Raw genomic sequence first — 4,376 nt, 5'->3', positions numbered from 1 at the left:
AACAACTATAGTTAGAGTGCATGATATGTCATACAACGTCAATCATAATAAGATGCATTGTGTGCCAATGCAGGATATGCTGACACAAATCCGAATAACGTCACTCTGCTTGGCGACGGGACAAACCAACGGTATTGCCACTTAAAGGCTGGGCACCTCGAGACGGTCGTAACACTGGCCTCGTGTTTAACCATTTCTGCTCGGGCGTCGCTTATCACCTTTGGCTATAGTCAAGACGATCCAACTCTACACGGTTCGACCATTTCTGCTTGCTATGCCGGACATCAACAGGAGCGATACAACTCTACACGGATGATCGTTACTTCCTGCTGTGCCAGGTATAGTCAGGACCGATTCAACTCTACACGGATGATCGTTGATTCCTGCTATACCGAAGTACTCCACTTGACACTTCATCGCGTATATACATGAGCGCAATATGATTTGCAAAACAACGATTCGTCCTCACGGGTAAAAATTGGTTCATTGACCAAAGGCTTCTACAATGAGAAACTTAGGCTATAGTCAAGTCGGTTGTGATCCTACGGGTTTAACCATCCTGCTTGCTACGCCAGACATCAACAGGAACGATACAACTCTACGCGGCTGACCGTCACTTCCTGTTGTGCAAGAGTACTCTACTAGGTACCTTACTAACGCCCAGACCCTTGGCTAAAGCCCGTCTTCAAATTCTTTTCCATAAAATGAGCTCCCTTAAAAAAAAATCTCTTATTAGGTAAAATGTTCCATCGTGAATTAGTCCATTATGTCGTTAATTCCAAAGTTCAGTTTTCATTTCTAACACCTTTCAAAATAAAGTTCCCAAAGCTAGGATCACCGACCCATTCCCGTTTTCCAAACTCACTTTCATTCCTAAGTTTTTTCCGTTGAATCATCGTCATTAATTAAAAGCATTATATTCTTAATATATATATTATGGATTTATTTACATAAAACAGATTATGATTGTTTTCGGTCCAAAACTCTATAAGTTCAAAGTTCCCATCAAACCCTAACAACTCCCCGAGAAAAACACTAGATCCCCTAAAACAATGAAGGTTCGAACCTTGGTTCGACCTAACAAACATTCCCAAAACAAACCCGTCATTGTCATGACAAGGGTAAGTGTATTCCACACTCCGACAGTGGCATCAAATGCACAAATATAGTCAGCACAATTTAATCATAAACGCAAATACATCAAGCTCTATCGAGCGATGAATCAACATGGCAGTGCTGTAAACATAACCTTGTCATATCCACTAGAAGGCGATAAGACAGAAACCAGTAAACGGTCGAAGCCTCTCAGAAAACGGAGACACACGTCTCATATAAGTTCACTCGGCCGAAGCCTCCAGAAAACATTTTCCAATTCAAAGCGATAAACAATATCCAAGCAAAATATCAATATTAAGCAATATTCAAGTCGAAGTTATCGACGCCTACAATACAAATAGCTAGTAAGTAAGTTGCCCTAACCTCGAGTTGTTCTAGTCTCGCGGTGCAGGTCTCGCTCACAAGCTTGCTCAGTCAAGCCCAAGGTTTCCACAAATGGACCTTAGAGCAAAATCACAGAATTCAATCACAATGAGTCAGAAACTCAGCAAACAATACGTACTAGGGTCACACGAAACATTACAAACTCCGAAGTACGTAAATCTAACGCGTTAAGACAAGTTTTCGAAAACGAAATCCCCCCCTGATGAGGAGCTCTCAGCCACTATGCACAATTAGGTGGGCCGATTTTTCTTCGATCAAACTTGGTTCCTAGGTTATCATTAGCCGTAACTAAGACGATTCTAAGCTCAGAAAAATTTTCGGATCAAAAACTGTCGCAGGGGTATTTTGGTCATTATTTTTAGCTCAGAATTTCAAAACTGGATTTTCGAAAAACAAATTGGATGGGGACGTCACCAACGACGTTTATGACGACTAATCCTACTAGCACTAAGCTAAGCCGTGAGTTTTCAGCTTAAAGGTTGCAACTTTGCTTAAAAATGGGTATTTCTCATAGAAATTGATTCCGACGGCATTTCGGCGACATTCGGCAAAATGTAATTCGCTAGAAGTACTCTTGGGTACGTAGGGAAGATGTTTAGACACTAAAATCAAGCTATTTGGACAGTTTTACAAAAAGCTCGAAACTTTGAGCACAGAAAGACATAGAAAAAGTCGACATAATTGACGATCAGAAGAGAGATATGGTATCTATACCTCGAAGTCTTCGATTAGCGACGAACGGTGCAGCAAACGGGCAAGAATCGGCGAAGATCACCTTCTCCCTCTCCTTCTCCTATGCTCGCGGGTTCAAGGAAAGAAAATGGCAAGTTTTTGAAAAATTTTCATTTCTTGGCTATTTATAGGTTTTGGAAAATGCGGAAAAATGAAAATTTCGCGATTCCGATTTTTCCTACGTATTCCTCGAAGAATTCTAAGATAGGTTCTGGCGACAGAATTCCAGAACTCAAAACAGGTTTCTTGGAATTAAATCAAACGATCCAAAGTCGGTGTAAATCGATTTTACCCGAAAAGTTACTTTTTGCAGTTGATGTCGGTTGAGAAAACTTTGTTCTGAAGAAAGATTCAAAACATCAAGAGAAATGGGTGTGCGCAGGTGAAATCTTCGTTTGAAGCTCCGAATAGAAAAAGTGTTCATCGTCCGTTGATTTTAGGGTTTCGAACTATCAGTGATTCGGTTTCGGCAAACTTCTGAGTATTGGAATTTGACGTTCGTACATTCTAGGGTTTCGTATCGAAACGCTTGTTTATAGACGATCAAGAGAAGTTCTAACATTTCTCTGAAGATTTTTGGAATTAATTTCCATCTTGTCTTAAAGAGTAAATTAGCTATTTACTTGCGTTCTTGACCTAGGTTTAAGCGAATACTAATCGTGCTATAAATTTTATCCACTTTGTTACAATCCTTATCTTTTCCTGAACTTTCTCCTTCACAAATTTATTCCATTCAATAAACACTTGTTCAGGTTTTCCTTCACGTTACATCAAATTAATCGTGAAAAGGAAGTTTATTCGGTTTATTCCAAACTTAAAAAACTTGGGTCTCACATTACTACCCTCCAAAAAGAAAGTTTCGTCCTCGAAACTTAAGGTTCAGCAAAAAAAAAAAAAAAAAACTCCGGATATTATTCCTTGATCTTTTTCCTCTCACTCCCATATAGCATCGTCCGTGTCTTTGTTCCAAATAACTTTCACTAAAGCACTCTGCTTTCCTCTCGATTGTTTCACTTTCTAGCCCTAATGTTGACCGACGGCGTCTCAAAAGACATATCATCTTTCAGCTCTATGTTGTCCAGCTTGACCACTTGCATTTAGTCTACGTTGGAAATAATATTTGTTGACATTCCGTGCATTCGCACAACCTTAACCACTTACTCCTTTGCTTTTGTTCGTCCAAAATTCTGATTAGAAACTCGGTACATCTCCATGTTCTGGAGTGAATGCTCAACTTGTCCTTGTGATGTCCACTCATGATCCAAAACTCAACTCGATCGCTTGGTAACTCCTAGACGAATTATTTCCTTGGAATCTACTAGTCTATTAACATCACTTCCAACTTCGTAACTATCCTTATTCGCATCATGAAATCAATCTTCTACTTAGTCTCCATTCAAATTAAAACTCGACTTGAGTCTAAATACTTTGCGCATCACTAAACTTATTCCCTTAACATCAATTCACAAACAACTGATAAGCTAATCATCATCTTAATATCTAACAGTCTTTCATTGTCGTTTCCTTCCTTAAACCTTTCCTTACTCAAACCAATTTACACTTACTGAAATCCTTAACACTTCGCACAAATCAGAACTCATCCCCTAGAAGATCAAATCATAACTATACCTCAAGGGTCTTACCTAGTCATTTTATCATCCGATCCTTCAACTTTATGAGGTTTAACTACAATATTAAATGTTAACACCACTAAATCTCTTATTCGTACATGATTTCCAACTCCCGAAGTCAATCTTAACCCTAGGATTCTCATTCAACTTAACAGAATTCACTTGCTAACTCTAGCATGCATCACCGAAATCCATAACAAAGTTCCATTCACTCTTAAACTCTAAGGAATTTGTCCACATATAATGTAACACCCCGATTTCCAGGTGCCACTTTAGTAACTAAAAATAAACTTTACGCGGAAAACAGGTAATTTTTTTTTCATTTGATTCCTTTTAATTAAAGCGATAGAAAATAAAGACATAACCCAACAACTAAACTAACCGATATACAAATATATACACATGTACAGCCTCAGCTGCACTCCCACGTCACGCGCACTCGCAGTGACTCCAAAGTAGTGTGCCCGTAGGCAAATATATACAGAACCAGTTGAAGGTGTGAAAAACGACTAG

This window comes from Lotus japonicus, chromosome 5 (genome assembly GCF_012489685.1).
Source record: "Lotus japonicus ecotype B-129 chromosome 5, LjGifu_v1.2".
Taxonomy (NCBI): domain Eukaryota; kingdom Viridiplantae; phylum Streptophyta; class Magnoliopsida; order Fabales; family Fabaceae; genus Lotus; species Lotus japonicus.
Note: the sequence above shows the minus strand (reverse complement) of the source record.